Source organism: Lepus europaeus, chromosome 13 (assembly GCF_033115175.1).
Source record: "Lepus europaeus isolate LE1 chromosome 13, mLepTim1.pri, whole genome shotgun sequence".
In the NCBI taxonomy this organism is placed as follows: domain Eukaryota; kingdom Metazoa; phylum Chordata; class Mammalia; order Lagomorpha; family Leporidae; genus Lepus; species Lepus europaeus.
The window spans coordinates 95,904,716-95,915,597 of record NC_084839.1 but is presented as its reverse complement, the minus strand read 5'-3'; the positions used below and the strand labels follow the sequence as shown (position 1 = coordinate 95,915,597).

At 42.4% G+C, this 10,882-nt stretch overlaps 1 pseudogene; it reads left to right on the top strand.

Annotated features, from left to right (window-relative positions):
• Window positions 1-4,937: 4,937 nt before the first annotated feature.
• LOC133772435 (ribosome production factor 1-like) lies at window positions 4,938-7,770 on the top strand (annotated as a pseudogene).
• Window positions 7,771-10,882: the final 3,112 nt, after the last annotated feature.

Below are 10,882 nucleotides of genomic sequence, written 5' to 3'. Positions count from 1 at the left end.
CACATTATTAGGGAGCTGGATCAGAAGCAGAGCAGCCAGGTCCTGAATCAGTGCTCTGACATGGGATGCTGGCATAGCAAGCAGTGGCTTAACCTGTTACACCATATTGGCAGACCCTCTCTTTCAGCTTTGAGCGTTCCCTATCATCAAAAGGCTTCCTGAAATCAGTTTATAACATCAGAATATATACAGTTTATAACATCAGAATGATTTTATTATAACATAATAATGGTGACATCACAATGGTTGGATTATAACATCATAATCATGAATGACATGGCAATTGCTTATGACAGTACAATGTTTGGTTCATGATATCACAATGTTTGCTATGTGATCAGAATGCAAAATGACATCACAATTGATTACTTCATCATAATGGTTTTTATGGCATCACAATAGTTTCAATGTGACATCACAATTGTGAATGACAACACAATTTTTTTTTTTGACAGGCAGAATGGACAGTGAGAGAGAGAGAGACAGAGAGAAAGGTCTTCCTTTGCTGTTGGTCCACCCTCCAATGGCCGCCGCGGCTGGCGTACCGCGCTGATCTGAAGCCAGGAGCCAGGTGCTTCTCCTGGTCTCCCATGCGGATGCAGGGCCCAAGGACTTGGGCCATCCTCCACTGCACTCCCAGGCCACAGCAGAGAGCTGGCCTGGAAGAGGGGCAACCGGGACAGAATCCAAGGCCCCAACCTGGACAAGAACCCAGTGTGCCGGCGCCACAGGTGAAGGATTAGCCTGTTGAGCCACGGCACCGGCCAAGAGGTATACATTGTTACATCTCCACAGCACACAAACCAGAACAGATTAACTACCAGTATGGCAAATCAGTACACACTCTTCTTTGAGGCTTCTTTTCTGAATCAGAAAGGGAGTATGCTCCAAGGTGTGTGTGCTCCAGCGTGCCGAGGGAGCCCGCAATTTTGGTATGAGAGACCACCTGATTTGGCATCATTTCTCAAATGCTGGTACAAAGATGAGAAGAGGAATTCAGACATCTACAAGCTCACAGGAATGTGTATGTGCTTTTTTAAAAAAAACTTTAATAAATATAAATTTTGAATGTACATCTTTTGGGTTATAGCAGCTTCCCCCCCCATAATCTCCCTCCCACCCACAACCATCCCATCTCCCACTCCATCTCCCATCCCATTCTTTATCAAGATTCATTTTCAATTGTCTTTACATACAGAAGATCAACTTAATATATACTAAGTAAAGGTTTCAACAGTTTGCACCCATACAGAAACAAAGTATAAAGTACTATTTGAGTACTAGTTTTACCATTAATTCGTGTAATACAACACATTAAGGACAGAAATCTTACATGGGGAGTAGGTGCACAGTGACTTCCCTTGTTGATTTAACAATTGATATTCTTATTTATGATGTCAGTAATCACCTGAGGCTCTTGTCATGAGCTGCCAAGGCTATGGAAGCTTCTCAAGTTCATAAACTCTGACCTTGTTTAGACAAGGCCATAAGCAAAGTGGAAGTTCTCTCCTCCCTGCAGAGAAAGGTATCTCCTTCTTTGATGGCCTGTTCCTGTTCTTTCCACTGGGATCTCACTTGCAGAGATCTTTCTATAGGTCATTTTTTTTTTTTTTTGCCACAGTGTCTTGGCTTTCCATGCTTGAAAAACTCTCGTGGGCTTTTTAGCCAGATCTTAAGGCTAAGAATTGATTCTGTGGCCAGAGTGCTGTTTAGGGCATCTGCCATTCTATAAGTCTGCTGTGTATCCTGCTTCCCATGTTGGATCTTTCTCTCCTTTTTAATTCTATCATTTATTATTATAAACACTAGTCTTGTTTATGTGATCCCTTTAACACTTAATCCTATCTTTATGATCAATTATGAACTTAAACTGATCACTTTGGCTAGTAAGATAGCATTGGTACATGCCACCTTAATGGGATTGATTTGGAATCCCGTGGCACGTTTTAGACTCTATTCAACATTCAACACCCAATTTCTCCATGCAACTTTCTTTTTTTTAAGATTCATTTATTTATTTTTGAAAGTCAGAGTTACACACAGAGAGAAGGAGAGGCAGAGAGAGACAGAGAGAGAGAGGGGGAGAGAGAGAGGGGCCTTCTGTCTGCAGGTTCACTCCCCAATAGGCCACAATGGCTGGAGCTGTGCCAATCCAAAGCCAGGAGCCAGGAGCTTTTTTCAGGTCTCCCATGTGAGTTCAGGGGCCCAAGGACTTGAAGCATCTTCCACTGCTTTCCTAGCAGAGAGCTGGATCAGAAATGAAGCATCCAGGACTAGAACCAGAACCCATATAGGATGCTGGCACTGCAGGCAGCAGCCTTACCCATTAAGCCACAGCGCCAGCCCTTCCATAGAATTTTCTGAGATGACTTTCTGTATCTTGAGGGGCTTCCTAATGATCTACCATCAACCTTTTCTATTTCTTGGACCTTGGTTTTTGATCTCTTAAATAAGGTTAGACTAAATCACCAATTTTTAAACTAGAAGGAAAGTCAATTCAACACAAGGAATTCATTGTTAGCATAGAATTCTAATCCTCCCCACTGTCACCCCTAGTCCCCCCAAATTTTCTAGGAAAGGAAAAGCAAGAGGGGGAGCTAAGTCTGAGAAATCTCAGGCCTAATGAGTAATTGATTCTCATGTAGTCAGTCCTACAACAGTGTGGGAAAAAAAGGTAGAAACAAGGATTAAACTTGAACACAGACATGATTTTTTAATTAACTTGATCGAGATTGTTGACAGAACTAGATCCAACATGGTTACTAATTGCTTGTTGTATGGAATTGATCCAAGTTGGATATTTACTTATGTCAACAACTGTACAAAATGCCCTAATGACATAGAAATAGAGCTTTGAACATGTACCTGCACGGGCAAAGAACCTGCTTTTTCTAATGCAAAATACTGCATAGTCCAGTCACAAAATGTCCTGAGCCTTTGGACATTCCAAAACTCTAAGCCTATGGCAAAGGCATCCCTTCAACATTCCGGAGGGTAATCCACAAATTATCTTGCTGCCCCAGGCAGACAGGGTCACAGCTAAAACCACTTATCAAATGAAAGCCATTTAATACTTGGAAAATGCAGATATCAATTTGTTGGCAATGAAAAATAGAATAGATACTTGCATCTTCTGAAATGATAGCTCATTGTTCATTTTTCTCTGAAACATTGAGAAATCATCATTGAGAATCATGAGTGATCATGCACCACCACTCCAAATCCCAAAAGCAAGAGGAAAAAATGGAAAAGACTTAAGTTTATCTGCTGCTCAAATGAGAGACTGTTTTCCAAGCAGGTTTTGTGGAAACGTTGCTGAGAGAGCAAAGATGTTGGTAATCAAGTTGTTTCATGATTTAATTTACCTTGATTAGCATAGCAATTTGCTATACCTTCCTCAAAAGTGCTAATCAATTTTAGCAACTAGTAGAGTGAAAACACCACACAAATTGCTCTCATGGCCCAAACTGCTAATCAATTTCAAAAACCTAAATCAATCTGCATTTTTCCCGTCATTTCTCACTTGACATTTTTAATATCTCTCATGACTCTGAAGTCTGAGGAATGAGTTTTCACGCCAAATAATGAATTAAAATGAAACTGCATTTTGGCTTACTGATTGTCATTTTATCCTTTTTCACACTTCTCTAGCTTGTAAAGTATGTGTGCATGTGTGTGTCTCTGTGTGTACAACACACACATGGACACAAGTGCACAGGTAGAGTAATTGATATTAGAAATCAAGGGCATTGCAAAGTAGCTGCTCTTCCATTCCTCACATAAGAAGGAAAATTGTCACATTAATAAAAATGCTGGCTTAAGCTTGTAAGGGAAATACTAGTACATTATTAATTATTTTAATGTATGTGTTTAAAAGGTAGAATGACAGGAGAGAAAGAGGGAGAGTCAGACAGACAGATATTCCATCTTCTGGTTCTCTTCCCAAATGCCTGCAATGGTTAGGGCACCTAACCATTCCACCTAAAGTGGAAGCCAGGAGTATGGAACTCTATCTCGGTCTCCTATGTATGTGGCAAGGGCCCAAGCACTTGGGCCATCTTCCCCTGCTGTCCCAGGCACATTAGCAGGAAGCTGAATCCAAAACAGAGTAGCTGTGACTCAAAACTAGCAGTCATATGGGTTGCTGGCATTGCAGATGGCCGCTTAACCCACTGTGCTGCAACACCCACCCCAGTGCATTATTAATCAAGTGGTAAGAATAGTGAATCCACAACACTTTAGAATTGGAAGGAATGATGGAAATCACCTCTGAGTTGCAGAAGCAAAGTCGGCAAGGAGACAGCCCCTGCCCCAGACCTCACTCCAGACCCAGACTGATGGCTCATGTGATGTGTGAAAGGTCTCCCATGCATGGATCAATAAGTGTGGAATCACTGCCCAAAAGGAGCTGACTGTCCTCCTATGTTCCCCATTAGCCATAAGCCCCACAAAACTGCCGCTCTTAGGTGATTTCAAGATGCGTTGATCTCATCGCATCCATCAAAATGTTTGCAATATTTTCAGTAGAGTGAACCTGCTTCCTAAGTCTGGATTTGTTTGTTTCAAACGTCTGTAGACTAGATGTCATCCTCCCTCCCCCGTCCTTGCAATGGAATTAAATTGGCAACCATCTGGATCCTCCAGCATTTATTAAAGGCCTGGGGAAGCTCTTTGGAAATGAGAGCTGAAGAGCGAAGTTATGCACATGTCAGTTAACACTTTTAATAGTATGGCAAAAAATGTCCTCTGGAAGTCTTGGCTTAATTATCAAGACCATCAGTGTTCAAATTTTCAAGCAGTGTCTAAGCATGACAGCGGAGTGAGGATGACTGTGTAGCAGCAGAAGAGAGCCCTTCCAGGACCAGGGCAAGCCTGGGACAATCAGCCAGCAGAGGGCGACAGTGAGGCTAAGGAGTCCAGGACCTTGGAAAGCCAAGATGTCAGTCTGGAGTAGGCGACACAGAATCCCTGAAGATCATGGGACAAAGAGTCAACCATCAGCCTGGCATGGGGTCAAGGAGAGAAGGTGCGGTGTTCCCTCTGTGGCACATCCACCTGCACAGCATGGACCTGATGGTGAAGAAACAGCCAAAACCTCAACACCCAGCATCTTCTACAAAACACCTGATCTTGGTGGTCAATGTCATGAAATGCACAGAAAATTCATGAGTTTGTCCATATTCAAGGATATCATGAGGATGGAGACAACACAGGGCCAGTTGGCACACAACAGCCAGGATTTTCTCTGAGTGTGAGGACCGTTTCTGGGGTGCTTGGAGAAATATGGACTGTGCAGTAGATAAGAGGGGTGCATCCTGGTCACATTCCTGCTCTGTGGCAAGAGCACTGGCGTGTGAGATTGTGTCATTGTAAGGACACACTAGGACATGAGCAGGTAAGTGGGCAGCGTGGCCATAGCGAGCTCTGTGCGTGTGTCGAGAGTGCAAGAGAACACAAAAAGGCAGATGTGGTAAATATGTAAACATTTGAGAAATCTTTCTAGGACAATGGGGATGAGAAGTTGAACTCTTCTTGCAACCATTCTGTGGGTCTAAAATTATGGCCAATGAAGTTAGGAGACTGAAAACCAAAATCAACAACAAAAAGAGTAAGAAGTCAGAACTCCTGGAAGTTGCTGCTTTTTTAAAAAATTTGTGGTAATAATTGCTAGGCAGTTTTTTTTTTTTTTTTTTGACAGGCAGAGTAGACAGTGAGAGAGAGAGAGACAGAGAGAAAGGTCTTCCTTTTCCGTTGGTTCACCCCACAACGGCCGCTGTGGCTGGCACACCGCGCTGATCCGAAGCCAGGAGCCAGGTGCTTCTCCTGGTCTCCCATGCGGGTGCAGGGCCCAAGCACTTGGGCCATCCTCCACTGCACTCCAGGGTCACAGCAGAGAGCTGGACTGGAAGAGGGGCAACCGGGACAGAATCCGGTGCCCCGACCGGGACTAGAACCCGGTGTGCCGGCGCCACAGGCGGAGGATTAGCCTATTGAGCCACGGCGCCGACCATGCTAGGCGGTTATTTATTGATGAAGATTTAAATAAAATCTTGGAAAAATATAAACATGTGAGTATATATATATATATATATAATGACTATGGCTTATCTAAAATAATAATACAGAGAGGGTTTAAAATCGATGAAAACGTATGACATACTGCAGTTATGGTATATAGCCCTGTAACAGAAACCAGGGTTCTAAGTTACCCACTTTTTCAGGGAAGGAAAATCATTAGGTTGAGCTATTTAAAGATGGAGACAGGAGCTGGTGCTGTGGCACAGCAAGTTAACACCCTGGCCTGAAGTGCCAGCATCCCATATGGGCGCCAGTTGTAGTCCTGGCTGCTCACTTCCAATCCAGCTCCCTGCTATGGCCTGGGAAAGCAGTAGAAGATGGCCCAAGTGCTTGGGCCCTGTACCCATGTGGGAGACCCAGAGGAAGCTCCTGGCTCCCGGCTTCAGATAGGTACAGCTCCAGCCGTTGCAGCCAATTGGGGAGTGAACCAGTGGATGGAAGACCTCTCTCTCTCTACCTCTCCTCTCTCTGTGTAACTCTGACTTTCAAATAAATAAATAATAATTAAAAATTATTATTTATATAAGGTAATGGAGACCATTACCTTAGCTAACTACTAAAGCGATAACCAAAAGAAATTAGTTAATTTTTAAATGTTCAATATGTAAGTGAGTGACAAAGGAAAAGCAGAAACATAGAACTAATAAGACGAATGAAAAAATAAATAAATAAATAAATAGGGAGCAAACATAACAGGAAGGCTGCGGATAAGATCAGTACTTGGGGAAGAAAAATCTGAAAGGGAAAGTTGCAGTTGAAGACTCTCAGGAGGCCACCGTTGCTGGGGGTGGGGCTGTGTTTCCCCCACGTTTCAGCATTTCAGAGATCAGCAAACAGCAGCCACACCTGATGTTCACGCCGTGGAAGCAGCAGCTGTTCAAGGAAAAGATGGCAGCTAACAAAAGAAAAGACAAAAAATCCACTGAAGAAGGAGAGGTTCTTGGTGATAGGGCTCCACCGAAGCTTGTACCCAAGACCCGTTGACAGCCAGCACTTGTGTGATGAGGCCACAGCAGCCCCTAATGAAGAGGCTGCTTCTGATGAAGTCACAAATGAATTTCAGCAAACTTCTCCCAAGATTCTCATCACAACATCGGGTAGACCTCGCGGGAGAACTCTGAGACTCTCTGAGCAGCTCTCCACAGTCACACGAAGCTCACGTGTTTATTACAGAAGAGGATTGGCTCCGAGAAAAATTGTCCCACAGGACATCGCAAGGGATTCCACCCTCTGATCCTTATTAATGAAGATCGTAAAACACCAAATGGACTTAAACGCTGAGTCACTTGCCACGTGGTCCAAATGCTCCTTTTGAAAATGAGCAGTTTTCATGGTTGTTAAGGAATTAGGAGGCAAGAACCCCACAGAACACACCCCTGAAATACTTTTGAGTGATTTTATAACACGACTCGGTCTTTCCATTTGCCATACGCTTGTTTCTCTCGTTGCCCGTAATCCTCAGTTTGTGGAAAGGTAGTTTGCAATGCTCTACAAATGGTGGGATTACATCCTCTTCAGATTTCACAGATACGTATTCAAGAGTGAAAACTTGCACCATAGTTTACCTTAAAATTAGGATCTCTCCAGAAGCAAACTTTTGGCTGTAAATGTGGAGAATATGAAATGGTCCATAAACCCCCAGAAATGGATACAGGTAAAAGATTTTTCCTTTGCAAAGCACTGAGGCTATAACATTGGATTTTGCTGAAAAGGCCTACCTTGAACTTGGTAAATTATTGCTGATGGAACGCCCTTTTCAAAATGGCATTCAATTATTTCTTAAACTTTTTTTTTTTAATCTTTTGGAGCCAGCATTGCTGTATGGCAGGTAAAGTCGCTACCTCCAAAGCTGGCATCCCATATGGGTGCTGGTTTAAGTCCCAGCTGTTCTACTTCCAGTCCAGCTCCCTGCTAATGCATGTGGGAAGGCAGTGGAGCACGGCTTGAGTTCTTGTGTCCCTGCACCCACGTGGGAGACCCAAAAGCTCCTGACTCCTGGCTCCAGCCTGGCTCAGCCCTGGTTGTTGTAGCCATTTGGAGAGTGATCCAATGGATGGAAGACCTCTCTTGCTCTCTCTGTTTCTCTCTTTCTCTCTCCCACTCTGCCTTTCAAATAAATAAAACAAATCTTTTTAAAAAATAAGCAAGTACCTTGAATTCTCACAGTTTATATGGTAAATATAAGTCAGAATCATTTTAGTAGCTTTTTAAAAAATAAATAATAGTAAAACGGTAAAATTATATGTAATCTATCAATAATTATATTAGTCAAAAATAGATTAAGTGTTGCAATTTAAATAAAAAACATTAGTCCTGGTATTTTTAAACACCCCTACTGTTGGGTTAGTAGACTTTTTTGAACTGTAAAGTTACACAAAGCTTAGAGATGAAAGGCTGGAAAGGAGACACTCCGCAAACAATGAGAGATGGTAAACATATAAGAGATATGCCAGGCTTTAGTTAAAAAATGTAACACAGCAATAGGTCATCTCACTATGAAAAACATTCTATTGTGTCTGAAGATAAAACAATTCTAAGTTTGTGTGCATCTAATAATATGGCCTCAGAAATACAAAACAAAGCACTCAGTAATCTCTCAGTAGTTGACAACACAAGCTTATAAAATAATCACTAAGACAGTTTGCATATAGTGAAAATTTGAAGTTTGTGATTCAAAAGCTTGGCCTCATTGGGGCAAGAGCTTCCTCATGGGCACAGAGGGTTCAGCTGTGGCTTCTGTCACCTACATCCCGTATCAGAGTGCCAGCTAGAGTCCTGGCTGCTCAGCTCTTATCCAGCTCCCTGCTAATGCACCTGGGAAGGCAGTGGGAAGATAACCCAAGTGCTTGGACCCCTGCTATCCATGTGGGAGATCAGGATGGAGTCCTTCGCTGCTGGCTTTGGGTTGGCCCAGCAGATGGAAGATCTCTCCCACTCTGTCACTCCACCTTTCAAATAAATAAATAAATCTTAAGGAAAAAAAAAAAACAGACTCATTGACATTCATGAAGCACTATAATTAATTCTTGCAAAACACACACTTTTAGAACTTGCACAGAAATGTATTTTTAAACAATGATTCTTTATAGGCCTTTAAGGAAGAGCTCAGAATATGAAGGCTTAACATCATAAATAACATAACTGACTTCAGTGTAAATTAATTAACTTTCAATTAATATAATAACAAAATGATGACTAAAAGCCTCATGTATTTTGAAAACAGTGCACTTCTTAAATAACCTGCAGATAAATGAGTCATGAAAGAGATCCACCCTCCTCACTCCAGAATCCGTATTTCTAAACTTGCACACAAAATAATCTCTAGGCCTTGTTGGCTTGCATCATCTGTAAACTATATTAAACATTTAGTAATTTTTAAAAATATTTTCCCCTAGAAAATAAAAGTGAGGAAATAATTTCCAAATTGTTTTGTAAAGTCAACCTAAACTTGATTTTAAACTATGACAGGTGCTTCCCTTCTCTCTGCCCTCTCGCCCACCACAGGAAGAAGTATCCCCCAACAATTCTCTGCCACAGTGAATTTACAGAGAATTTCCAGCAATCATTATAGAGCTGAGAGGGGTCTTTGAGACCACTTCATCAAGTGTTAGTAAGTCTCAAGCCATATCTAGGAAACAGAACTCCAGCGCTTTGTGCAAGATTGTTTTACCCTGCTAGCAAAGGTCACCTTTTAGCACACCTATGTTGGCATGTGGGAAAAGGGCACATGTGTGTTATGGTTCATTTTTTTTCTTGTTGTTTTAATTTAGTTTTCTCTCTCTTTTTTTTAAGTAGGTTTGAATAGCATGCAGGGAAACACTTCCACCTTGAGCCGTAAAATAATAATTTTACGTAACATCAGAAAACTAGCATGGAGAGGTTAACCTAAAATATTAAAATTTCAAGAATAGCCTTATCTTTTTCTTGTTCTTGGGACTTAAAGTATAGAAAAGGAGCTACCTCCTATTAAGTACTTACTAAGAGTGAGGAACTTCCATAAAGCAAGCCCAGTGGTAAACAATGCACAAGCTTCTATGTACTTTTCTTCCTAACCCTGACCCTCCAAGCCTGGTTGTGGAGCTGGCAGGAGGAAGGTGGCACACACACACAGGTGGCTAAAGAGACGTGAAGAGAGGAACAGTTTTCAAAGATGTCATCAGGACTTAGGGAACAAAAAGACCTGTACAGACACCCTCAAGGACTCTAACAGGCCAAGTGGGGAGGATGAGGATGGTGTCGCCGGATCTTGAACACATTGATCATAGAGAGGGTCTTGAACACATTGATCCAGGGAGGACCATGGCCACAGCTCAGTAGACATGGAGCAGGGGCAGTAACCACCCCACTGCTCTGGGGTCCTCTGGCATTGCTACCCAGGGCCTGAATCCAACGAAGCCAGAGGCAGGGGATGTATCACAGTTCCTAGGGGTTGGCCTTCAAGCACAGGGAAGAGAAGGGTGAAAAAGGGGTCCACAGTTTACAGAGGAAGAAACTGAAATTGCCACGGTTTGTAGCCAAGGGAGCAGGTGCCAGAGTCCTGATATTGTTTGCCTGGCTGGTAGAGGGGTGGTGCACCGTGGATATCAATTGTATTTTGCTATGAATCTTGATGTGAATGGAAGGGGAGAGGGAGAGGGAAAGGGGAGGGTTGCGGGTGGGAGGGAAGCTATGGGAGGGAGAAGCCATTGTAATCCATAAGCTGTGCTTTGGAAATTTATATTCATTAAATAAAAGTTAAAAAAATTGTATTTTGCTCTTTAAATTTTCCGCTTTCCCATTAGAAAAAGTCTTGATAAAGCAAGTT